The sequence below is a fragment of the Chiloscyllium punctatum genome, chromosome 36, assembly GCF_047496795.1.
Source record: "Chiloscyllium punctatum isolate Juve2018m chromosome 36, sChiPun1.3, whole genome shotgun sequence".
Taxonomy (NCBI): domain Eukaryota; kingdom Metazoa; phylum Chordata; class Chondrichthyes; order Orectolobiformes; family Hemiscylliidae; genus Chiloscyllium; species Chiloscyllium punctatum.
In genome coordinates, this window is record NC_092774.1 from 64,591,459 (window position 1) to 64,618,967 (window position 27,509).

Genomic DNA, 27,509 nt, shown 5'->3' on the forward strand with positions numbered 1-27,509 from the left:
TCCTTCAACATCCATCTTTTGAAGACCATTCAGGCTCATAGAAACTTCAATCAAATCAGCCCTTGCTATTCCAAACTCTGGTTGAAAGTCAGACCTGCCTGTCTAATGATTTTCCATTAGACAGTCTGTTCATTGTGGGTGTCAATCTAGTTTACCTTCTGGGAATTGCCTTTAATGCATTTTCATTCTTCCTTAGGTAAGGATATCAAAACTGAGCACCGTGTTCAAGATGTAGTCCCACCATTGCTCTGTAACTGAGGCATAATCACCTTACATTTATGTCATTGGCCTTTCTAATCACTTGCTGTGCTTGCATTCTAACTTGTGACTTATTTGCAAGGCCCCCGGATCCCTCTGCATCTCAGAATTATGCAGTTGTTCTCCAAGTAGGTAACAAATTGCATTTTACCATATTGTACACCACTTGCAAGAGTTTGGCTTATTTATTTAACCAATCTATCAATCTGCATCCTTGATATGTCATCCCCACAATGTACATCTCCATCTATCTTTGTGTTGCCTGCAAATGTAACCACATACCTTTGATCCCCTCCTGTAAGTCATCTATATAATTGTAGAAAGTTGAGGAGCCAGCAGAGATGCCTGTTGGAACCCCACCATACATTGTCATATACAACCAATTTGACAAAAGAACCATTTTTGCATATTCTGTTTTCTGCCAGTCAGTTGATGTTCTATAACTATACTTTACACCATGAGCTCCTCTGTGCAATATGCTTTTTGTGAAAACATGTCAAACACCTTAAGGATATTCAAGTTCAGTATATCCACAGGCTTCAATTTACATACTCTTTCAAAGAATTCCTTGAGGACAGCATGGTGGCACAGTGGCTCCCTCTCATGGCCAGAGACACCTACTTGATTTCAGCCTTGAGTTGACTATCTGGAGTTTGCATGTTCTGTCTATGTCTTTGTGAGTTTCCACTAGGGGCTCCACAGTCCAAAGATGTGTAGGTTGAGTGGATTATCCATGCTGGATTGCGTAATGTCCTTGGATGTACAAGCTAGGTGAGTTAGCCATGCTAAATGCAGGGTTACGGGAGTAGGGTGGCGGTCTGGATCTGGGTGGGATGCACTTGAGGGTTGGTGCAGGACTTGATCGGCCAAATTGTCTCTTTCCACACTCTCGGAATTCTATGAATAAATTGGTGAAACAACATTTCGTTTTCATATTAGCATGCTGATTGTTTTCAATTACCACGAGCTTTTTGACATGGTTATAATCTCCTTAATTGATTCAAAAACAAATGTTTAATTGCCATAGACTCAAGGGACCACATCTTTCCCTTCGAGAACAGAAATATTAAATATGTTACTCTCCAGGCTGAGGAAAACTTGCCTGAATCTAATAAATCTTGGAAAATTAACATTAATGCAAATATGAACTCATTAGCCACCTTTTAAAATTCTATGATGAAGTCCACCTATACCCAGAGATTTGCCAGCCCATAGCACCATCAGTTCGCTCAATAGCATTTATCTAATGATTCTCATTTCACCAAACCCCTCTGTTTGTTCAACCTATGGGGTTAAAGGCAGGATTCTTGACCCTGTGGTGGAACAGAGGGATCTTGGAGTTCAAGTCCATAGATCGCTCAAAGTTGCCACCCAGGTTGGTAAGCTTGTTACGAAGGTGTACAGTGTGTTGGCTTTCATTAGCAGGGAGTTTGAGCTTAAGAGCTGCAAGGTTATGCTGCAGCTGTATGGAGTACTGGTTAGATCACACTTGGAATATTGTGTTCACTTTTAGTCACCTAATTTTAGGAAAGATGTGTTGGGAAAATGCCAGAGGAAACATCACAGAAGCGCTTCACAGGAGGCTGTCAAGCACTGAGTATGTCACCTAGACAGGGGACGAAATGTCTGCAACACAAATTCCCAGCTCGGCGAACAGAACCACAACAGGAAGCTGTGTAAGCTGAGAGAGGGTACAGAGGAGATTTACCTCGATGCTGCCTGGAATGGAGGGCATGTCTTAGGTTGGGGGAGCTAGGGCCTTTCTCATTGGAGCGAAGAAGGATGAGAGGTGACTTTATAGAGGTGTACTATATGTTGAGAGGCATAGATAGAACAAAGAGCTAGAGACTTTTTCCCCAGGTCAGAAATGATAGGACATAATTTTAAAGTAATTGGAAGAAGGTTTAGGGGAGATGTCAGAGGTAGGTTTTTTACTCTGAATGGTGAGTGCATGGAATGCACTTCCAGGGTTGGAATGAGAGTCAGATACATTTAAGGACATTTAAGCGACTGCTGAACAAGCACATGGATGGCAGTAAATTGAGGGGTGTGCAGGCTAGTCTCATCTTCAAGTTGGATAAAAGGCTGATACAACTTTGAGGGCTGAAGGGTCTGAACTGTGCTGTATTGTTCTACGTTCTCACTCCAGAACGATGCAGCAGCAGTATTGGAAGAACAATATTGCGTCAAACTCCTTGAACCTTCCAGGGATGGGCACTGTCGATGGAAACTCGGCTAAATTCTGCCAGCAATCAGGTGATAGCCGGGTGGGGGGAGGGTGGCAGCCGTGAGACTGAACTTGCTTACTTGAGGGTTTTTAGTTTTGGTTGCTACGTGCAATGAAGTGTGAATCATTGTTTCAGCAGTTGGTTCTGTGTGTTGTTTCTGAGTCAGTGGCCAAATTAAGGTGATTCACCCACAACCAGAGCAAGAGGCTGGGATTAATATTGACTCCACTGCATTCAGCATGACACCACGTCAATACTGTTAGAAAGGGAAAGCTGACACCAACTCCCACCTCACCAGAGATCTCAAACCAAAACACCCAAAGAGAAGCGCATCATCCTATAATCTGTAAAATTAATGTGAAAAGTGGTGTAACCTGCTCTAATGTTTAAAAATAAATCCCTGACACTTTAAAATCAACAAAAATCCATTTATTTATTTAACAGTAACGGTGAACAGATGAACTAAACTATTAACAAACCAAATAAATCTCTTCTAACTACTGACTGTTCCAGAATAAAACAAGGTTCTCGTGATATGCTGATCCAATAAATAGGATTCCCTCTCGTAACAAGAAATAGAATTTAGTCTCTCAGATTACAGCCAGGTTACGTGTCTCTTGGAATACTCTGTGCCACCTTCTGTTGAATCTTCTGTCAGGAATGCCCTTCTCAGTTTTTTTTTAAAATGATACATTCTCTAATACAGAGATGACTGACATCCAATTTCCCCCTCTCAATAGAACTGAGGACTCTTGGCTCTCGCGAGGGGGAGTTAGAGATCTGGGTGTTCAGTCGATTGTACCCTGAAGGTGGCAACACAGGTCAATGGAGTGGTCACAAAGGTTTCATTCGGCGGTGTGGAAATAAATTGTTTTCCTGGAAGCCAAGTGATTTGACCAGCTACATCACTCCTGGATACCTCTGCCTAAAACAACTAAAAAAAGTTAGGGTCTGGGCTACCTTCCCAGAATGTTTTTAGGGGATCTGGCCTGGTCCATAACACTGAACACCTGCAAATTATGTCTCCACGAAGGACGTAGTGAAACTTGAAAGGGTTCAGAAAAGATTTAAATGGATGGTTCGGAGGTTGGAGGGTTTGAGTTACAGGGAGAGATTGAATAAGTTGCAGGTATTTTTCCCTGGAACATCAGAGGCTGAGGAGTGACCTGGTAGATATTAATAAAATTATGAGGGGCACAGATAGGGTAAATAGTCAAAATCTTTTCCCCAGGATGGGGAATCCAAAACTAGAGGATTAGGATGAGGGGGAAAAGATTTAAAAGGGACCTGAGGGGAGACCTTTTCACGGAGAGAATGGTGTATGTATGGAATGAGCTGCCAGAGGAAGTGGTGGAGGCTGGTACAATTTCAACATTTAAAAGGCATCTGGATTGGAACATGAATAGGAAGAGTTTCGAGGGATACGGACTAGTGCTGGCAAATGGGATGAGATTAATTTGGGATATGCAGTCAGCATGGACGAGTTGGACTGAAGCGTCTGTTTCCCTGCTGTGCATCTCTTTTGACTCGAAGTCTCCAAAAGATACCACATTGCTTCAACCGAACTCTGAAACCCAACGTTACTGACAGATTCTTTGTGTGTGAACCCGAGAGGCCGTAGAGATGGTCGCAGAGATGGACAGCACTGAAACAGACCCTTCGGTACAACTCCTCCATACTGAGCAGACATCCAACATTTAATCTACTCCCATTTGTCAGCATTTAGCTCATATACCCATCCAGATGCTTTTTAAATGTTGTCATTGTACCAGCCTCCACCACTTCCCCTGGCAGCTCATTCTGTACATGCACCACCCTCTGTGTGAAAACTTGTCCCTTGAGGTCCATGCTAAGTTGCCAGTAGTGTTAGGGTGGGTTATTCTTCGGAGGGTCAGTGAGGACTTGTTGGGCCGAAGGGCCTGTTTCCACGCTGTAGGGAATCGAATCAAAAGGCACCTGGATGGGTGTATGAACAGGAAGAGTTTAGAGGGGTGCTGGCAAATGGGACTAGATTAATTGAGGATATCTGGTCAGCATGAATGGGTTGGACCAAAGGGTCGGTTTCCAGCGATTGGCCTATATCCCTCTCAACCATTCCTATTCATGTACCCATCCAGATGCTATTTAAAGGCTGTCATTGTACCAGCCTCCACCACTTCTTCTGGCAGCTCATTCCATCCATGCGTCACCCTCTGTATGAAAAGGTTGCCCTTTAGGTCCCATTTAAAGCTTTCCCCTCTCACCATAAACCCTCTGGCTCTAGACTGCCCAACCTCCAGGGAAATGACCTTGTTATTTACCCTATCCATACTCCTCATGATTTTATAAACCCATATAAGGTCACCCCTCAACCTCTGACACTCCAGGGAAAACAGCCCCAATCTATTCAACCTCTCCCTGTAGCCCAAACTCTCGGCAACATCCTGGTAAATCATTTCTGGTAGAGAAGTCAATGATTTGGGTTAATACCTGAAACACTGACTTCACTGCTGGTGCTGCCTGGCTTGCTGTGTTGTCCCAGCCTCCTGCTTGCCTACTTTGGATTCCAACATCTGCAGTTTGTTTTTGTCTCTAACAAATGGCAGAGCAGACTCGAGCGGCTGAATGGCCTAACTTCTGCTTTGATGGTTTCACAGGCTTAGGTTCGTGCAGATTGTTTCAGTGGGAACGTGCAGTCCTGGGCTCAAAGAGCAGTAGTGCCCAATGGATCAAAGTTCATAGAATCACAGAATCCCTAAAGTGTGGACACAGGTCCTTCAGCCCAACAAGTTCAAACTGACCCTCTGAAGAGTAACCCACCCAGACCCATTTCCCTCCCCTATTACTCGACATTTCCCCTGACTAATGCACCACACCTACACATCCCTGAACACTGGGACAATTTAGCTGCGCCAATCCACCCGACCTGCACACGTTTGGGCTGTGGGAGGAAACCGGAACACCGAGAAAACCCACGCAGGCACAGAAGGAGAATGTGCAACCTCTACACAGATAGTTGCCCCAATAGTGGAATCAAAGCCGGGTCCCTGGCACTGTGAGGCAATGCTCCTCACCACTGAGCCACCGTGGGAGTCGGTGCAGTCCAGCAGAAAACAAAACAAACCCACCAACTCTCCCACTGTCAGACTGGGCAGAAGGTTCAGTCCTGGCGGTGACCCACAGCAGCCTCACCGGCAGAATCCGATTGTTGGGAGCACTGGTGCCCCGGCTGGTGCCTCTGCAAGTTGCAGGCCTGGGTGAAGGCCTTCCCGCACTCGACAGCTGAAGGGCATCTCCCCAGTGTGAACCCGCTGGTGCTTCAGTAAGTCAGAGGAATTGCTGAAGGCCTTTCCGCACTCAGGACAATCGAATGGCCTCTCCCCGGTGTGGACCCGCCCACGTATCAGCACGTGGAAGAAATTGCTGAAGGCCTTCCCACACTCGAGGCAACTGAAGGGCCTGTCCCTGGTATGGACCCACCGGTGGGTCAGCAGGTTGGAGGCATGGGTGAAGGCCTTCCCACACTCAGGGCAGCTGAAAGGCCTCTCCCCTGTGTGGACCCGCCGGTGGGTCAGCAGGGCGGAGGAACTGCTGAATCCCTTCCCACACTCTGGGCAGGCGAATGGCCTCTCCCCGGTGTGGACCCGCTGGTGCTTCAGTAGGTCAGAGGAATTGCTGAAAGCCTTCCCACACTCGGGGCAGCTGAAGGGCCTCTCCCCTGTGTGGACCCGTCGGTGCCTCAGCAGGGTGGAGGAACTGCTGAACCCCTTCCCGCACTCAGGGCAGGAGAATGGCCTGACCCCAGTGTGACTGCGCTGATGAGCCTCCAGGACAGACGGGACATGGAAGCCTTTCCCACAGTCGCCACACTTCCAAGGTTTCTCCAATGAGCGGGATTCCTCTGGTTTCTCCATGGGTGAAGCTTCAGCGGCACACAAACACGTGTACAGTCCCTCCCTGCCGTGAATTCCTCTTTCCAGGCTGGATAACTGTTTTAGGTTCCACACGCAGTACGCTGTAACAGTAGGGTCTCTCATTCAGTCCCACTGATGCTGCAAACATATGGAAACTGGGAGCAAAAAACTTTGCTCCTTCTCACAGAATCTTAGTCAAAACTCGTTACAGTCTCAATGGACTGAATGACTGTCAGACATTGACTTGAAATTGAGGACAGCAGACGCTGGAGAGTCAGAGTCAAAAAGTGCGGAAAAGCACACCAGGTCAGGCAGCATCTGAGGAGCAGGAGAGTCGGCGGTTTGGGCATAAGCCCTTCATCTGTTGATTTTTAAACTTCAGTTTTCAGATCAAATACTCTGTAAAAAGAGATTACAAAAGTCATCATTGTTACTGAGAAGGTCTCTCGCCTTAAAACTGGTCTTTAAACATTTAGACTAAATGTAATGCTGAATTATAGAACACATTTATTACACGAGAAAATAGACAGACAGCAAGGTTCAGAAAAGGCCGCAATCTTAAAGAATGTAAAAGATAGGGACACCTGGGCTTACCAAGTGATAACAGGATGCTCTAAGACAATTAAGAACGTTTGCCTTAGCATCGGTGAATCTGTATGAACAGGACACCAAGTGATAACATTCACTACCGTTCCATTGTGAAATTAATGACAGTGTTTGATTCTGACCCTGAAACGAAACTCGGTACTATCAAAAACTTTGTAATTAACGGTCAGTTGCTGTCAATTATAATGGATTCGTATACCCCTTGCAAGCAGGGCAGTCACAGAGAAAATAAATCTTTGTTGTTACAAAACCCTGAGAGTTAAAAAGGACACGAGAGGGAGAGACACCATTTCAGTGCTGAGGCTGTTGAATCCAGTAGAAAATTAACTCTTAGTGCTTCGCTGGTATGGATTGAATTTAATTGCATTTTGAGACTTTTTGATGCTTTTGAGTAGCCAATTCTGGTTCTGAAATGCAAACTCTGTAAAAGGAAATACTGATAAAGCTTTAACTTACTTGCTGTTTTTGCAGACATTACAGACTGCCCCACTGTCAATTCTAACTAATCAGCACACATTCAGCTTTTACTTTTATTTTTCGTGATCTTTTGAATCCAGCTTTGATTGTTGGTACATTTATCCTCCTTGTCCCTAACGTTCATTTTCCACATCACCACACTGCTCACTGGCCTTGATTTGGATTGGCAATGCTAAATTGCCCATTGTGTCCAGGGATGTGCAGGTTAGGTGGGTTAGCCAAGGGAAATGCACAGTTATAGTTTCACAGTAATAGAAGCAGGAGTAGGCCATTTGGCCCATCCAGCCTGCTCTGCCATTCATTAAGGTCATCATCTCAGCTCCTCCTATCTGCATTGTCCCAACTACCCTTTAATTCCCTATAATGCAATAACCCAGCCAACTGTATCCTGAATATACTTAAAGCTGCTGCTACTGCTTCCTTGGGCAGAGAATTCCATAGATTCACCACATTCCAGGAAAAACAGTTCTTCCTCATCTCTGTCCTAAATCTACTCTCCCTCATCTCTGTCCTAAATCTACTCTCCCTCATCTCTGTCCTAAATCTACTCTCCCTCATCTCTGTCCTAAATCTACTCTCCCTCATCTTAAGGCCATGTCCCCTCATCCTAGTCTAATTCACCAGCAGAAACGACAGGACAGGATAGTTGGGCTGGGTCAATGTGGCATGCTCTTCAGATGGATCAGCGTTGCCTTTGTGGGCTGAATGGCCTGATTCCACACTGTAGGGCTTCAATAATTTACCAAGGTTGTGTGCGCTCCAGATGACAGCTCCCAGAACCTCCCACTTTCTGCAAATGGAAAGACAAGTCCCACCCTGCCCTCTCGTTTGTGTGTTCTGTAACTGCTTAATCATTTCTAGTGAATCCAGCCCACACCTCCCACTGCTGCCTGTAACCTTTACAATGCTGATGAAACAATGCAATACCTGCAGTACTGAAAATCGTAAGGCTTCCAATGATACCAGTGACTGATTCACCGCTCCTTCTGATGGACAGCGTTGGAAATACAGTGTTGAAGGCTGAATGAAATGAGCAGTTTAAAACAAAAACCCACCTAACCCTTCACTAGGTTCTCCACTCAGCACACTGTCCTTACTGCCAGTAAACCTGAAAGCACGTCATCCCCACAGTGCAATGAATTCCCACTTTCCACCAGAATTCCAGATGTGCTCCCTCACTCAGTTGCTGTCTCACAAATCAAAGATTTCATTGTAACTTCTGCTCCCAGTCAGGGCAAAACATCTTTGAAAACTACTCTGGAAGTCTAGTCTTCACAACCACACTTCTACTTTCACTGAAGACGATTAGAGTCATACAGCACCGAAACAGACCCTTCAGCCCAATCAATGGTGCCGACCAGATATCCTAAATTAATCCAGTCCCATTTGCCAGCATTTGGCCCATTTGCCTCAAAACTCTTCCTATTCAAGTACCCATCCAGATGCCTTTTAATATGTTGTAATTGTACCAGCCTCCATCACTAACTTTGGCAGCTCATTCCACAGAGACATCACCATCTTTGTGAGGAAGTTTCCCCTCAGGTTACTTTTAAATCTTCCCCCTCTCATCTCAAACCTATGCCCTATACTTTTGGACTCACATATCCTTGGGAAAAGATCTTGGCTATGCATCCTATCCATGCCCCTTATGAACTTCTATAACGTCACCCCTCAGCCTCCAGCACTCCAGGGAAAATAGACCCAGTCTATTCAGCCTTTTCCTGGAGCTCAAACCTTCCAACTCTGGCAACAGCCTTGTAAATTCTTTCTGAACTCTTTCAAGTATCACAACATCTTTCCTGCAGCAGGGAGATCAGAACTATGTGTGGTATTCCAAAACATGGACTAACCCAATGTACTGACCAATGGAGGAAAGCATACCAAACAGCTCCTTCATTATCTGATCTACTTGCGACTCCATTTTCAAGGAACTATGAACCTGCTCGCCAAGGTCTTTTTGTTCTGCTTCACTCCCCAGGACCTTAGAATTGGGTGTATAAGTCCTGCCCTGATTTGCCTTACCAAAACGCAAAATCTCATACTCATCTAAATTAAACTCCATCTGCCACTCCTTGGCCCATCTGCCTATCTAATCAATTCTAATTTATATCAAACTTTCTTTCCTCTCTCATTCCCAGAAAGCTGAAAATCTCCATCCCTCAGACTCTCCCCCATTCTCACTTTGCTGAACCTAATTCCTCTGTACCTCATCCTGAAGGGTCTGGTCCATGCTGATTAACAGGCCCACACTCAGGGGGGGATATAATTGAAACCGACAGAATACTGAACAGCCAGGACAGAGTGGACATTGACAAGATGTCTCCATTGGTAGGAGAGACTAGAACATGAGGGCACAGCCTTCGAGTAAGGGGAAGACTTTTCAGAGTGGAGATAAGAATTAATGTCTTCAGCCAGAGAATGCTGAATCTATAAAATTCATTGCCACAAGAGGCCAGGTCACCGAGTATATTTAAGACTGAGATAGATAGCTTCTTGAGTGTCAAGGGAATCGAAGGTAATGGGGAGAAAGCAGGAGAATATTGTTGAGAAATTTATCAACCATGATTGAATGGCAGAGCAGACTCGATGCGTTGAATGGCGTAATTTCTGTTCTCATGTCTTCTGGTATCACACAGTGTGACAGAATTGGGAGCAGGGGTAGACCATTTGGTTTTTCGAGCCTGCACCAGCACTGAACAGATCATAACTGGATAGGAATACACTTACATCTGGGTGGATAGGTTGAGATGTTTTTCACTGGAGTGTAGGAGGTAGAGAGGTGACTTTATAGAGGATTAGAAGATCATGAGGGGTATAGATGAGGTGACCAGCAGGTGTCCTTTCCCTAGGGTGGGGGTTTCAAGATGAGGGAGCAAATTTTGAAGGGGAGAGGAGAAAGATTTTAAAAAGATGAGGAGAACCTTATTTTTAAGAAAGTGGTTTGTGTGTGGAATCAATGTCCAGAGGAAGTGGTGGATGCAGGTCCAGTAACAATGTTTAAAAGACATTTTGATAAGTACATGAATAGGAAAGGTTCAGAGGGATATGGGACAATCACTGGCAAATGGACCAGTTTAATTTGAGAACATTGCATGAACTAGTTGGACTGAAGGGTCTGTTTCTGTGCTGTAGGATCCTGTAGCTTTTCTCTACTGGGGTCTGAAAACTATTTTCTTGAAGATCTAAGATGGCGGTTGTCTGAGTGGTCTGCTGTGTTGGGCTCTGTGCCATGTCCTATGGCAATGTGGACCTTTACCACACCACCCCCCACCCCCCCAACCCCAACCCTCCTTCGGAGAAAAAAAAACTAATATTAACTTAGTGAACATCTGGAGCTGCTAAAATTGTGGTTTGACATCTTTAAGACCAGGATGAAAGCAAATGAAGGAAAGGGGCCAAAAGGAGTGCAGCAGGCAGGGCACTCCCCTACTGCATCGGGGGTGCCTGGAGCCATTGCTCAAACTCCAAGGGTGGCCCCTTTGGATTTAATGGGGCAGCAGCAGTTACTCTCGGAGTTCACCAAACTCCGAGAAAAGATTGAAGCAGCGGTGGAACCAATATCTGCCACGCTGGAAAAGCACGAGCAGGAAATTCAAATATTGGCCTGAAGAAAATAGGCAGCAGAGGAGAGGACCGTGGCGGAGGTCTCAGGAGGAAGGATCCAAACGCTGGAAGACCAGGTTCGGGTCCTTCAGGAACAAGTGGACGCCCTGGAAAACAAAAGTAGGAGAAAAAGCTTACAGCTCGTGGGTCTTCCGGAACGTGAGGAAGGTGAAGACCTCATTGGAATCCTGGAGAAGTGGTTCCTGACGTTCTTGGGGCTGGAGTTGGAGTCGGGCCTATTGGGTTTGGAGCGGGCCCACCGGATTGCAATGTGCAGGTCAGTACCGGACCCACGCCCCTGCACGGTCCTTGTGTGACTCCTGCATTATAAAGAAAAACAGTTAGTGATTGAAACAGCAAGAAAACTGGGAAGAGATCCACAGGCTTTGTGCATTAAAGGCTCAAGAATAATATCTTTTCAGGACTTCTCAGGAGCCAGAATTATGAAGAGAAAGGGTTTTGGTGAAGTTAAGAGAAAATTAAGGGATCTGAACATTCAATGTTCCTTGAGGTCCCTGGCCGTGTTGCATTTTGCTCATGGGGGGACGGTATATCATTTTGATTCAGCAGAAAAGGCGAAGGACTTTGTGAATTCTCTGAATTCAAGGACTCAGGCCGGAATGGGGCCATCGATACAGACAATGGTACAGTTCTTTCTGCCCATTCTTTTCTTTTCTTTCTCTCTCCATTTGCTCAGTGGTTATCGGCTTCTCTGTACTGCCTTGATGTAAAACCGGAATTATTTAGTATATCGGTCAGTTGTGCATTATGTGAGGACTTTTGTTTTAACTGCTGTCCTTTTGGTTTTGGTTTGGGGGTGGCTATACCTGTGGTTAAGATGTATGGAGAAGGGGTGTGAGTGTGTGGGGCGGGGGGGAGAGGGGGGAGTGGGCATCCATTTTTAACTCTCAGAATGTAAATAACGTGTTTTTTTTTCATCTGTGAATTGCCTGGGGCTAGGGCACGGCCTCAGTTGGAAGGATCCAGAATATTAGCTATGGGCAAGGTGGGGTTGGGTGGTGGGGGATTTATGATAGGGTATTCTTCTCCTTTAGCTCTAAGAGTAGAGGAGTGGCTATACTGATAAGAAGGAACCTCCCTTTCCAGGTAATTGAGAAAATTAAGGACGAACTTGGACAGTTCATCATTCTTAAAGCTCAAGAGTATGGTGTCCTGAATGTGTATCTCCTCCCCACCCCCATCCCCCCACATGTACCCTCTTACATTTCTAATTGATGCAGTTGCTAAATTAATGAGTCTTGGGGTGCACAGCACGATCATCGGAGGGGATTTTAATCTCCTCATAGATCCTGAGGTAGACAGGGTGACAAGGGGCCTGGCATGTATGACTGCACGATCTAAGCAGTTGGTGGACATGATTAGTTTGATTAGTTTCCCTACAGTGTGGAAACGGGCCCTTCGGCCCAATAAGTCCACAATGACCCTCCGAAGAGTAATCCATCCAGACCTATTTCCCTCTGACTAATGCACCTAACACCATGGGCAATTTAGCATGGCCAATTCACCTTACCTGTACATCATTGGACTGTGTGAGGAAACCAGAGCACCCGGAGGAAACCCACGCAGACACTGGGAGAATGTGCAAACTCCACACACAGTCGTCCAAGGCCGGTATCGGACCTTGGTCCCTGGTGCTGTGAGGCAGAAGAGCTAACCACTGAGGCACCGTGCTGCCCCAGTGTGAGGAGTTGGGGTTAGTGGATGTGTGGAGGCACCTCCACCTGAATGGAAGAGACTTTACTTTCTGTTCCAACCAACACAAGTGCCACACACGAGTTGACATGTTTTTTTTATACCATCAAATATTTTGGATAGAACACTGGCTTGTAAAATTGGGAATATAGCTGTCTCATACCACGTGCCAGTGTATTTAGATGGTAAAATCAACGGTGGTGGAATGGATGCACGGCACTGGCGCACGGACCCATTCCTGTTAAGGAATGGCAAATTCGTTGAGTACATCAGAAGAAGGTTCAGGGTCTTTTGGGATATCAACTCAAGTCCAATAATCTGGCAATACTGTGGGAGGCCACTATGGCATATTTATGAGGCCTAGTTATTGCGTATTAAACAACTAGAAGGAAGCAGAGGGAGGAGCAACAATAGATGCTGAGGAAGTATTTTATATTAGGACTTCACTGGTCAAGCTGCAGCTCTCAGGGTTGCTCTCAACTCATTGCACACACAGGTGGCAAAAAAGGGTCTCCTTTGCCAAACAAAGATTGTTTGAATTTGGAGAACCTGCCCCTCCCCAGTATAAAGGCGGAACAGGTTGAATGCACAAATGACGATACAGGAGGTGCAGGAAACAATAATGTATCTCCAGAGTGGCAACGCACCGGGGTCAGATGGCTTCCCAAGTGAATTCCATAAGGAATTCATAAATGCCACCTCTGAGGATGTATAGCTATTCAGATACACAGGTTTGTCTTCCGCCCTCTCTTAGGGAGGCTAATATCTCCTTCATTTTAAAGAAGGAGAAAGAGCCTGAAGAATGGTGCTTCATACAGACCCATTTCACTGTTGAATGTAGATTTTAAAATTCTACCCAAGATGCTGGCCCTGAGGTTGGAAAAGGTGTTGTCCTGTATTATCAAAGATGATCAGATGTGTTTTAAGGGCTGTAGCTCCTCCAACAATGTCAGGAGGGTACTAAACATAGTGCAGGTATGCCACAAAGATTGATCCTGGGTTCGGTGGTCTCCCTCGACGCAGAAAAGGCATTTGACCGGATAGAATGGCTGTACTTGTTTGGGGTCCCCAAGTATTTGGTCTGGGAGGATCCTTTGCTAGATGGGTGGTGGTGTTGTACAATGATCCTAAGGCAGCAGTCATCACAAATGGCACTAAGTTAGATAACTTTCATATTGGGAGAGGTAGTCGACAGGGGTGTCCTTTCACCGCTGCTATTTACCTTGGCAATTGAGCCATTAGCTGAGGCTATCAGGAGGGATCCTGAAATAGTGGGGCCAGAGGTGGGAATGGGGGAGCATAAGATCACCCTATATACTGATGACATCCTTTTGTTCTTGGCCAATCTGGAGGAGTCAGTTTCTCAATTGATTCAAACAATTAATTTATTTGGCTGTTTTTCATGCTACAGGATCAACTTTACAAAATCGGAAGCCATGCCGGTGGGGTCATTAGTGGAGGTGCCTGATCTGAAGGATGGAATGCAGTTCCTGTTTAGATGGTCGTCAAAAGGATTTTTGTATTTGAGAAGTTTTATTACACCTGCCTTCCACCAGCTGTATAAAGCTAAAGCTAACTATGGACAATTACTCGAGAGGATAAAGCAGGATTTGCAGCAGTGGGAGGTATTACCGTTATCATGGTTAGGCCGATTAGCCCTGAATAAAATGAATGTTCTTCCTCGCCTGTTGTACCCCTTGAGAATGGTCCCGTTGTTGCTACCCAGATGAGTATTATGGAGGTTGGCTAGGTTCTTTTATTTGGTGTCGCAGGCATACCCTAATTAAGTTTACCAAATTGCAGCTCTCGCAGGGTGAGGGAGTGGGGTGATCCTTCTGGACTTGGAGACATCAAATATGCACTTTGTTCCCATATCTGGGTGGTGGGGCATGAGGGTGATTCAGGGTCAATTTGGCTTGATGTTGAAGCCTCACAGTTGCGTTGTCACCTAATTATTTATGGATAAGATGAAATCCATGACCGAGCAGTGTAAGAGTCCAATCATTTTAAATACGGTGAAAGCCTGGAGGATAATGAGGCAAGATGAGGGCAATTGGCTTAAGACCTCACCGTTTACCCCATTGGTGGGAGCCGAAGGATTTAAACCTGGGGCAATGGACTCCGGCTTTAAGTCATGGGAGAATAAGGGAATCTCGTTTCTGGGAATTTTTTTCAAGGGGGAGGTCTTGATGTCATTTAGCCAGCTAAGTCAGAAATATGGATTGTACCTATTCCGGTACTTTCACATAAAAGATTATATTCGATGGTCCCAGCTCAGCTTTCCAGGTCAGACGTGGAGAAAAGAGTACTCGAGTGTGCTGGTGTTCTTTCAGTCAGTATTTTGTATTATTTACAAAAGGGACGTGCCTTAGGGGACGCGGAGGGAACCTGTAGGATGTGGAATAAGGAACTCTGACATGATACTTCATTGGAAGTATGGAAAAGAAATATGGGAAAATGTAAGGCAAATTTCAATACGTAACAAAGCACAGGCCATGAAATTGAAGATTTTACACAGTGCTCATATGGCGCTAGAGAGGCTAAGTTCAAGAGAGGAGTATCACCAGGTTGTCCCAAATGTAAAATTATTATAGGCACTCTCACACACTGCTAATGGTCATGTTTTAAGGTCCAGACTTACTGGAGTGGTACAGTAAGGGAGCCGAAGGACATTCTCGGGATTGAAGTTAAAGTGGATCTGGCATTTCTTTTTCTGGGGTTAGCAAATTTGCCCTCTCCTGGGGAAACATAGGGAGAGACTGTAGTATTCTTACCCACTATGCAAGGAAGAACATTTTAATGAAATCGACATTGGAAAACACCCCAGGTCTTACGGGGTGGCGTTGGCTAGTGATGGAGCATCTCCCCCAAGACTACCACATGAATATGGTGCACCACAGAACAGGGCGGTTTTACAAGACGTGGCAACCCTTTCTAAATGATATGGGTGCAGACTTATCAGCAATATTGATTAGGGCCGTGGTATGCCATGGGAATCAGTTTGAGCATCAGTGGGGCTCTGGGAAGGGAGGCTGGGGAAAAAGAATATGGGCACAATAACTGGAGCTCCCAGGGATGGGAGCCTCAGTGGAGAGTAGTGAGTGAAATAGAATAAAATAATGTGATGTAATTTAATTTGAATTCAGGTTAAATTTTTTTAAAATTTGATTGTAGTTTAGTTTAAGCTAAGTAGGTACAGTTGTTCTGGTAGAATAGTAGTTCATTATTAATAGTATCGTGATATGACATTTTGTACTGCCTCTATCTTTCTGTATTTTGGTATTGTTCTTTTTTGTCTATAAATGTTTTGTAAAAGATTTGAAAAAGTTTCTAATAAAATATTAAACAAAAACATTTCCTTGCCTTCCCCCATAACTACTTTTAATATTCAAAAGTCAGATAAACTCAGCTTTGAATATATTCAATGACCCCCTAACTGCAGGAAGACATTCCCACCTCTGAACTCAATTCCTCTTGCTAATACACCACTTGCCTTGCTCATTGCTTGCTGCACCTGTCTGACAACTGGCATTGACTGGGATAGAAAGCCTGAGAAGAAGGTAGCTGAAGCACCTTTGTACATCCACACATCATTCCTGATGAATGGTTTTTGCCCAAAACATTGACTGCCCTGCACCACGGATGCTGCCTGACTTGTGCTTTTCCAGCGCCACATATTTCGACTCTGATCTCTAGCGTCTGCAGTTCTCACTTGTTCCACATCCCAATATATCACCATTTAAACAATGCATCTCATTTCTGTTTTTATTTCACAGGAAAGACTATAACTTCACACTGTGTAACTGCATTTGCCATGTGTTTGCCAATTAAGACACAGACCTGAACCAACTTTGCTGCAAGTCAAGAACTGAACTCCAGAATGAAAAAAATAAAATGGAAAAGGAGGGTGAGAAAAGAGCGTGTTGTACTCCCAGATGTTGAACAGAGGAAAGTTGCAGTCTGATGTGAAGCTCAATCTTCATTCAGAGAGAAAAGAACAGCAACTACAACTTCACAAACTCATAGCCCAACGTCCGCATTCAGAGAAGAAGGGGGATTTCAATGGCAGGAAGACCACACTCCTTCCGGTCTTCTGGCGCTTTTTATTGGTCCATCAAAAGAATGTCGTGTGATGTTTCCGATGTCAGGTAGGAGCATACGCAGTATTTTGCTGACACCGGTGTACATGCGCAGTGCTTGCTGACACTGAGAAGCATGCGTAGTCTGTCCTGTGGAGGTGTTGGTGTAACCGACAGATTTTCAGTCCAAATGCTAATAGGGGGGAAAAAAAGACTGGTGCCACAAATTTGTTTTCCTGGGACTCAACATTTTATTGTTTTGAATTTTGTCTGGCTGCTCAATTTCGTATGTCTTTTCCCCAGGTTAGAGGAAGTCCAAAACTTGAGGGGCATCAGCTTAGGGTGAGAGGGGAAAGGTTTAAAAGGGACAAAAGGGATAAATTTTCACGCAGGGCGTGGTACGTGTATGGAATGAGCTGCCAGAGGCCGTGTGTCAAGGCTGGTACATTTACAACATGTAAAAGCCTTCTGGATGGGTTCTGGAAAGGTCTCTATATGAATAGGAAGGGTTGAGAGAGATATGAGCCAAATACTGGCAAACAGATCACTAGATTAATTTAAGATATGTGGTCGGTGTGGAGCAAAAGGTTTGTTTCTGTGCTCTGCAATTCTATGACTCTATTTCTACATATTCTGAACCAATTTCACAAGACTAGGAATAGGTCATTCCTCCCTCACAGCCTGTTCTCAACTGTGGCTTAACTGCAAGTTTCAGAAAGATGTCTGCAGTTTTTTTTTAAGCAATTGAATATGCTTTCAGACTTTATTGACGTTTCTAAATACATCATTTTAGCTATTCTCAATGTCTTAAAGATCAGCCGCTTTGCTGGTTCAGTAGTTAGCGGTGCTGCCTCACACTGCAAGGGCCCGGATTCGATCCCACTGTCTGGCGACTGTTGGTGTGGGATTTGCACATTCCTTTGCCCTCCTCTCAGTGCTCCAGTTTCCGCCCATGGTCGCAAAGATGGGCAGGTTAGAGTGGATTGGCCGTGCTAAATTGCCCCACAGTGTGCAGAGATAGGTTATGGGGTGGGATGCTTTTCGGAGGGTCAGTGTGGACTCGATGGGCCTAATGGCCTGCTCCCACACTGTAGGGATTCTATGATTACAAGAGTTGTCAATACAGCAATTTTAATTGGTGAAGTATCAGACCAGGAGCCAATCTTTAAGCAGTTTTCCATTCATTCACAGAGTGAAATTTTAGAATTGTATCACTCTGAGCTCTACTCCCACCTCAATGCCAATAAATGTCTTTTTATCTGTCGTCAAACAATCATACAATCAATCTGTCCCTCCTTAACCTTGATTTTTTTTTTAAAGTTAGCATATTTCTTCCTTGAGATAAACCTTATCAATCAAAACACAAAACAATGTTTCAAACCTAATTAAAGATTTTTTAAGTTCTATACGAATCTTCTAGGATCCCCAGTAATCACCCCATATGAGCTGTTACCTTCATCAAATAATCTGACAATTATTGACTGCTGTCAACCTCTTCCGTCCCAGAAAATTTCCTTTCTCTGCAAAGTTTGGTTCATGTTGGCAAGTTCAATTCTCCTCCATTTCCCAGCAACACACTTTATGACGTTTTACATTCTCAGTATCTGTTTAACGTTCGGTGGGAAAACTGTTTTCAGTCTCAGTTATACAGTATTCCTCCAAAATGTTTTTCAGGAATGCACTCCTCCCACAAGAGCTGGTGGTTCCACAGTTAAAATGCTATTAACAGCTTGCTTGGTTGTCTTTGCTGTTTCCCCTCTAACTGTTGAAAATGTCTGGTTTTATACCCCAAAACATCAGATCATTTCATTGGTTTGGTGTCATTCCAAACTGTAAAATTCAAGTTCGATAGGAGTTTGATATCAGGGGCATACTATAAACTGATTGGCCAAATTGGAATTTGTTTTTGTTCCATGGCAACACAACTCCAGCTATTTGTTTCAACCAAACGTTACATTTTTAAATTATTCAGCACGCTTTGTGCTTTCAGTCAGTCCTTGCTCGTTTCCTCTCTGTCAAAACGTACACTACACACCTACACCTTCACTACACCATCCAAATGTTTTTTTTAAATATTGTAACTATACCTGCGTCTATCACTTCTGGAAGTTCATTCACTCACAAACTAACGTCTGTGTAAAAACGTTATCCCTCAGGTTCCTTTTAAAATCTCTCTCCTCTCACCTTAAAAAAAAGTCCCCTAGTTTTTAATTCTCCTTCACTAAGGAACAGACATTTGCTAATCACTTTACCTACAACCTTCATGATTTTGTAAATTTCTACAAGGTCACCCTCAACCTCCTACGCTCCAGTGAAAAAGGTCCAAGCCCCTCCTTATAACCTGAACCCTTCAGTCCTGGCAACATCCTGGGAAAGCTTTTCCAAACCCTCTCCAATAGTATTCTTCCTAATAACAGGGTGACCAGGACTGTACTCAGTACACTAAAGGTGGCCTCATCAACATCCTGTACAACCTCAACATGACGTCCCAACTCCAACACTCAATGGTGTGAAAAATGAAAGCAAGTGTGCTAAACACCACCTTAACTACCCTGTCTACCGGTGATGAAACTTTCAAAGAACTATGTACCTGAAACTTCCCCTCCACCCCCACCCCCCCAAAAAACAGGTCTCTCTGTTCTACAACAAGACCCAGGGCCCTACCATTTACTGTACAAGTCTTGCCCTTGTTTGTTTTACCAAAATGCCACCCCTCGCTTTTATCCACACGCTCTCTCTCAGGTACACACACAAATGCAGCCTTTCACAGGCTTACACTCCATCACACTTACCCTTTACCAAGTTAAAAATCACACAACACCAGGTTATAGTCCAACAGGTTTAATTGGAAGCATTAGCGGTCGGAGCACCACTCCTTCATTAGGTGGTTGTGGAGGACACAATTATAAGACGCAGAATTTAGAACAAAAGTTTACAGTGTGACAAAGCTGAAATTATACATTGAAAAATACCTTGATTGTTTGTTGACTCTTTCATCTGTTCGAATACCATGATAGTTTCACTTTTCTCAAATGTAAATCGCAAAACTTATTAAAATTTACATAAGTTACATTTTCAGGTTAACTGTAACAATTGATGTTAGCTAACACCAATTGTTACAGTTAACCTGAGAACATTTAAGAGGCATTTGCAAGGGTATATGAACAGGAAGGGTTTGGAAGGATATGGGCAGGGTGCTGGCAGGTGGGAGTGGATTGGGTTGGGACATCTGGTCAGCATGGACAGGTTGGACCGTAGGGTCTGTTTCCATGCTGTACATCTCTATGACTCTATTTACATATGAAAGAAGTGAAAATATCATGGTTTATGAACAGATGAAAGACTCAACAAACAATCAAGGTATTTTTCTATGTACAATTTCAGTTACATCACACTGTAAATTTTTGCTATAAATTCTGTGCCTTACAGTTGTGTCCTCCATAACCACCTGATGATGGAACAGTGCTCCAAAAGCTAGTGCTTCCAATTAAACCTATTGGACTATAACCTGGTGTTGTGTGATTTTTAACATTGTACACCCCAGTCCAACACCGGCATCTCCAAATCATGACACTTTACCAAGCATACAAACACGCCCTCTCTTATGCACACACAAGTCTATGGGGTGAATTTGGATTTTCAGAATTATATTTGCAGATACATTCAGTTTTCCTCAAAAAGTGTGCAATCTGCAGGCAGTGAAGCCATGTCATATTTTATAAATCCCTACTTTGAAAATACAACCAGTCTATTTCAAGATTGGGATACAGACAGACTCAAACCTCACATCTTTAATGCATTGACTGAGCTGAGATGTCACCTCTTTTTATAAAACCTGAAATTATCTGGAGAATGTACCTTAAAAGTAGTTCTGGGATTTACATATTAATGAACAGAAACTAAAAGTGGCCTCATCAACATCCTGTACAACCTCAACATGACGTCCCAACTCCAACACTCAATGGTGTGAAAAATGAAAGCAAGTGTGCTAAACACCGTCCCTGAACCATCCAGACTGACGTAGATTCTAGGAGAAGGGCTTGTCTCTCATGGATGAGAAGGAGTGTATGAAACCATAGAGAAAGCTGGGACCCACTGGAATTGTATCCCTTCCTCAGTCTCTCTGTGTTTTTCCTTAACTTCTGTTTTTCTGACACTTCACCTTTTCTCGCTCACTCTGTGTCTCTCTATCTTCTTGTCTTCCACTCCCATCTGTCTGTCCTATGGGTTCAGGACCATAATTGTTTGAAGTTTGCGTCACCTACTGACCCTGATCACTCCCTGTACGAAAACGTTCTTCTTAATGTCACTTTTACTTCTTTTCCTCGTGATTTTAAAACTCTGCTGAATCGTTGTCGATCCTTTCAGGCGTGGGAGCATTTGCACTCCATTATTCCTGTGTCTAGACGCTCATGACTTGAAAAACGTCAATCAGGCCACCTTTCAACCTCCTGTTCTCTAAGGATAACTGTCCCAACTTTCCAATGTACCTTCATTGCTGACAATCCTCATACACGGCACCATTAACGTCAACCTGTTCAGCGCTGTCTGCAATCACTTCACTTCCCCGCTTCCTGAAATTTCACGCTCACAATTGAGCAATAATGCAGCTGGAGGATTCATTCAGAGTCGGACTGCGCGGGCGAACTATGTGCAATGATTGTTTTGACTTTGAGCAAGTGTTTCCTTTTATCCTGTTCGCTGGAATGGGAGCTCGACCTCATCCCGACTTCAGGCAGCACAATCTCGTTTAATAAATGTGCTTTTTGAGAAAATCACCCCGGCGTTTCTGCACAAGGCAACTTAAGAAATGAGGGCTCGTCGGGGATTCGAACCCGGGATCGCTCGCAAATCCACCCAAGTGAAGGCCCGAAGCGAGAATCATACCACTAGACCATCGAGCCACAGGCCCAGCAAGGCGCGAGCTACCCTGACCCCGGACGCTCCAAAGTGCCCTCCCCTGAAGCAGCTGAGACTTGCTCAGTGTGAAATACGTTTGAGTTGCTCCAAGAATCACAAGCAGCAAAGAGATTCCACAACATTTGCTTCTCATTCCGTCTCCCTGCGCCGAGGACACTGCTGTTTGTCCCGTTCCCAGTAACTGGACTCTCTCCACTGGCGGATACTTAAACCATTTTGTTTCTACTTGCAAACTGTTCTGGGGAGGGCAGAGCCCATTCGCTTTTCTGCTCTCTTGCAATCATTTGGGATGGGAGACGTCAGTTACACTAATGCGTAGGAAATTGGCAAGTTTTAACTACATTACAAACGTCTGTAATCAACGAGACAGAAAGATGCTGTGCTGGCGGGACACAGAGAAATGGACACCGGAAACTGTTCCCTCAGGTATAGTCATATGAGTACATTTGTGTTCAGCCGGCTCGGTGCTCAGAATTCGTCTTCACACAGCAATCCTGCAGAAAGACTTTTCTAACACAGGCGTCTGTTTCTTTGCTGCGAACGGGCAGCAGTGAACATCTGAGCCCCAACTGTCCCAGATGAAGTTGAAAATGAGCCATTGTTTCTCCCTCAGCCGCTCTGTCCCAGAGACAGGGAGAGGGACGGCATCAACGCGTGACGTCATTCCGCCGCAGCCTGAAGCCGTTCAGTCCATCATTTCCATGTGACTCTCTGTCACTTGTATCTCTCCGAGATGATTCCCAATCGGTGATATGTGTCCTCATCATGGGAACTGTGTCTGTGTGGTGATGCTGCTTTCGGAATGCTGATCGTCCTGTCATTCACGTCTGAACCGGAGTGGGGAATTATTGCAGGGAATGAATACAACCGCAAATAATGTGGCCTTTGTGGCTCAGTGGTTAACCCTGCTGTCTCATAACGGGACCTGAATTCGATCCTACCCTTGTGCGACTTGTTTGTGTGGAGTTTGTTCAATCTCCCCGTGTCTGCGTGGGTTTCCTGCGGTGCTCCGGTTTCCTTCCACAGTCGAAAGATGTGCAGGTTAGGTGGACTGACCATGCTAAACTGCCCCATAGTGCCCAGAGGTCGGTAGGTTAGGCGCATCAGTCAGAAGTAAATGTCGGGTCTGGGTGGGTGACTCTTCGGAGGGTTGATAAGGACTTGTTGAGCAGGAGGGCCTGTTTCCACACTGTAGGGATTCGAATTCGAATTGTTTCAACTTCAGCTCATTCCCTTTTAAGAGAAGAGGTGTTAGGATTCAGTTCAGAGCAGACTGTCGGGAAACAACTCAAATCTCCACAAGCACTTCCCCTCAGTTGTGTGAATTGGGCCAGTGTTTCGTGACATATTCAGCTCACACTGAATCACAACATGTGTCACAGCGTAGACGGAGGCCATGCGGCCCACCTTCGCTCTGCTGGTTCTACCCCATACGTAAACGTGTGACTCAATTCGTATAATTCTCTTGCCTTTTCCGTGTAAATCTGCACATCTGAACGTGACCACCGAATTCCCTTTCGGGTCCATTGAATCTTCCTCTTTGTCAATGTCAGACAGGGACTTACTGACCCTAACCACTCCCTGTACGAAAACGTTCTTCCTAATGTCACTTTTACTTCTTTCCCACCTGACATTTAAACTCTGCCGAATCGTTGTGGATCCTTTGTAGCGTGGGAGCATTTTCACAACATTATTTCCTTTGTCTCGGCCTCTCATGATTTGCAAGGCCTCTGTTCTCCGTGGAGGGCAGTCCCAATTTTCCAATCTCGCTTCATTGCTGACATTCCTCATGCACCGGATCTCTGGCAAGTCGGAAAAGTAGAAGAGTCAAAGCGAGATTCATACCCCTAGACCAACGAGCTAGAAACCAGGCGCACCCCATCGCCCGTACCCGCCTCACCTCTTGAACGAGCTGAGACTTGCTCAGTGTGAAATACATTTGACATTGCTCTAAGAATTGCAAGCGGCAAAGAGTTTCCATAACAGCTGCTTCTCATTGTCCAAGTGTTTTGGGAAGCAGATGAGAAGGCGAAGTGCAGAACAGATCGCCGCTATACGGGAAAGCTGCGAAAGAGGATATTGAGTGTTTAGGAGAGATGGTTTCCCTTCTGGTTTATGCTCCGATCACGCACCCGCAGACATATCGCCGATGCGCAAACATAAACTCTGTCGAAATTCCCACATTCTGTTTTTTCGAACTGTGATTTCGCTCAAAAGCACAAAATTTCAACACTCTCAAAATTCAACCTTTAACAAAGTGCTCATAGATATACTTTGCGAACACCTGGAAAAATTCTTCTGAACGTACCTAGGGAATTTCGGTTTGAGGGCTCTTGAACTTTAAGTAGAAGGAAGGGAAGTTTGCCTCGAGGCTGCATAATGTGGAGATGTGTTCCCCATGTTAACTGGTAGTGCTTGACCATCCCAGTGCTTCCCGATGCAGGGTTGCCCTGACCCACCGGGAGGTTTCTTTGATAAACTGTCCCGGGGCTTCCAGTCTCACCGTGACGTCATAGGGCGAGCCCCCGGTGATGGCCTGCAGCTGCTGTGACACAATAATGATGCTGGCCCAGGAACATGAATATGAATTAGTTCGTGAGTCACGTGGGACTGAATTATTCTTTGGAAAGTTCTTTCAACTTCACGGATGTATATATGAGAGGAGGGTAATGGGCATGGCTTACACATTGGGTCCACTCTTTCTTCACTCTCAACACCCCACACCCACCTCCCATTGTCCCAAGGCACTTTCCCCTGTAACCGCCGAATGTGTAACACCTGCCCATTTACCTGCTCCCTCCTGAATATCCAGGGGCTCGAACATACCTTCCAGGTGAAGCAGCACTTTACCTGCACATTTGCCACAACCTAGTCGACTGCATTCGTTGCTCACAGTGTGGTTTCCCCAAAGTAGCATGAAGCATAAACTGGGTGACTGCTTCGCAGAATATCTCGGTTCTGTCCGCAAAAAAAGGCTCTGAGCTTCTGGTTGCCCGCCACTTTAACACACCACCCTGTTCCCTGGCCAACATCTCTGTATCAGGCATGCAGCAGTGTTCCAGCAAAGCTCAGCTCCAGATGGAAGAACAAAGCCTCATTTTCCACTTGAAGACCCTACAGCACCCCCGGTCTTCAATATCGAGTTCCATGTCTTTAGGGCCTGAAATCCGCCATGTCCTATGCTCTCCTGTTCACATAATGTCGTCTTTTGCAGCTTTCCCGTCTAAGGGCGCACTGTTCTGCACCTCGCCTTCTCATTTCCTACCCAAAAAACTCAACATAAATATTTCACATAGATATAATGGCCCAATGTGCACAGTTGAGATGACACACTCGTGGAGGTCTGCGTGGTCTTCTCCTGTTCTCTGTTGAGGAGGGCAATGCTTGTCACTGCCCACCCAGGTGTCAGAGAAAAGTTTCGAAACAAAAAGGTTAAATTTTCTGCGAGTGGAGAGGGCCCGGTTCCTGGACACGGGACAAACGACAGCAGCGAAACAGAATGAGAAGCACCTATTCTGGAAATTGTTTGCCTGACCCCATGAAAAGCAGACAACTTCGCAGTTGGAGGGAGAGCAGCAAATACACCACCCCTGTGCGGGGTTGAATCACCAACCTCCCGGTAAACTGCTGAACGCAGAGCCCAACGGTGCGATAGAGAAATGTGACTTCGCCGGCTGCACCATCGCGAAGGGTAGGATATTAGTGAATTCATAATTCAGCCGCACCGCCTAGAATTACATTTGTCGTCTATCAGTCTTACTTTTCCATAATAAAGCCTGGGACATTCATTGTGTAGAGATGAGATCGAATTGAACTACACACATTGATGAGAGATACAGCGGGTGGGAAGGATCCATTCCCATGCGTAGAGAGATTAATAATCAGGGCCGAAAATAAGGAGCGACTTCAAGAAATTGGGGGTTCATTCAGCAAAGCTAATGTAGAACTGTGATGAAAGTGTGATGAAAATTGTGATGAAAGTCTCTCGAGTTATTTTGATGAGAAGTGTTGATGATGCGAATACAATCGATAGGATGAACGTAGATTGGTAAATGTATTTGGTGACAGTTCTATTCTAGCCCTGTGAGCGAAATCTGGATCTGAAGGAGTACAAGGGACATCAACAACATCGATCTGAAATTGGACACGTGACAAGAAACAGAGCCACCATTGACAGTTGTCTTTTGAACTGGAGAAGGTTTCTCGTGAAATTAACTATACAAGGTCAAAATAATTTAGGTAAAACACGGAAACGCTATCCTCATTAGCAGACAGTGAAAGGATGACAAGACACAAATTAAACATTTTCGACAAGTGATACAGGGAACTGGGAAGATAAGTATTAGAAACTGGCAACAACAAAGTTCTGCAGCACAGCACTGACATTCAAAGACCGAAAACATCCAGGTCCTGATTAATCAGATGGCATTGTGGTGCTTTTCTGCAAAACATCTACTTGCAATGTCGTACAAAAGAGTTACAAAACCAATCGCTGTCAGCCTAGGATAGAAAATCCGAACGTTTGCTGATTTTCTGAAGATTCACAGAGCTTAGACGGGGTTTTGGTGATTGTTTCTTTTCCACTCCCAGGAGCCGCAGTGGTTGAGGCGTTGAGTTGGGGAGAATAAAATGTGCCCGTGAACAGCGTGTGGGACTATTTCAGCTTCCCCTCATCTGACTGCGCTGTGAGTTGACTCAGATGTTCTCAGGGACATTTACTGACGCGAGACAGTGTAAGGATTCTCATTCCCGCAGATCGGGAATTCAAACCGTATGCCGGCTTCAGGACAATGAGAAAGATTAATTGGGGTGTGTGAAGAAGCTGTGAGCTGCATTTCAAACAGGTAGGTGGAGGTTGGTGCGCCAGTCCCTGTGCGCATCCAACGCCACCATGCTGCAGAGTTCTGATGCCACCACGGACATGCGCAGCAATGGGAACATTCACAAGGTGAACAACCAAATATAATCACCGTCACTGATTCCCTTCCACAGGCCCAACTTGGTGAAGCAGTATCTTTCACTGGCAAAGGAAACGCCTTTGTCCACAGGTACCTGCTTCATTTCGATCACGATTTCAAGCCCCTCACTCTTCTAGTCTCATTTCCAAACACTTTGCTCATAGCCTCCAAAGAAGCTCTGAGGGTATCTGCTTGTTCCACCCGAACAGGCAGTGGGTTTCAGGTTCCCACCAGTCCCAATTTGAGTGAAATGTTTTTCCCCCTCCACTGATTTGAATCTTAAAGAAGAAGCGGGGGAGCAAACTCCCTTTCTTTTCGACGACATTTCTCATTTTGTACTCGGCAGGGTTCACACCTGCGTGGGGAAGCCGCAATGGATTTCAAGTCCATCGCATCAACCACTCGGCTCACGAATACAGAACCACACTGACAGCTTGACTTCCCAGGTCTGTCTGCCTGTGGAGCTGAGAAAGAGTGAATCATCGCAGAGTTTGTTTGACTCCAATCACTTCGCAGTGATTCGAAAGGGTTAAATATCTGCACATGGTGTTTGCAGATATTTCGGTGTTTCTCCCGAAAAGATGAAATGAACTTTCAGTGAGAAATTGCAGGAGGAACTCAGCAGGGCAGGCAACATCTGTGGAAAGAGAATCAGAGGCAACATTTCAGAATTTTGTATGCTCCGACAGGTACTGTCAAACCTGTTGATTTTCTGTTTGGGTCTCGTCTTCTCAGCATACGCAGTCCCTTAGGTAAGACATGAAGTCAACTCGC

The 27,509-nt window shown here is 45.1% G+C and overlaps 1 long non-coding RNA gene across 1 annotated transcript in view; it reads left to right on the top strand.

Moving 5' to 3' along the window:
• Positions 1-3,277: 3,277 nt before the first annotated feature.
• Positions 3,278-27,509, top strand: part of LOC140460607 (uncharacterized) — a 115,006-nt gene continuing 90,774 nt past the window's right edge. The window contains exons 1-2 of the long non-coding RNA XR_011954236.1: positions 3,278-3,307; positions 16,555-16,926. This is a non-coding gene — a long non-coding RNA (uncharacterized lncRNA). The remainder of the gene's footprint in view (positions 3,308-16,554; positions 16,927-27,509) is intronic.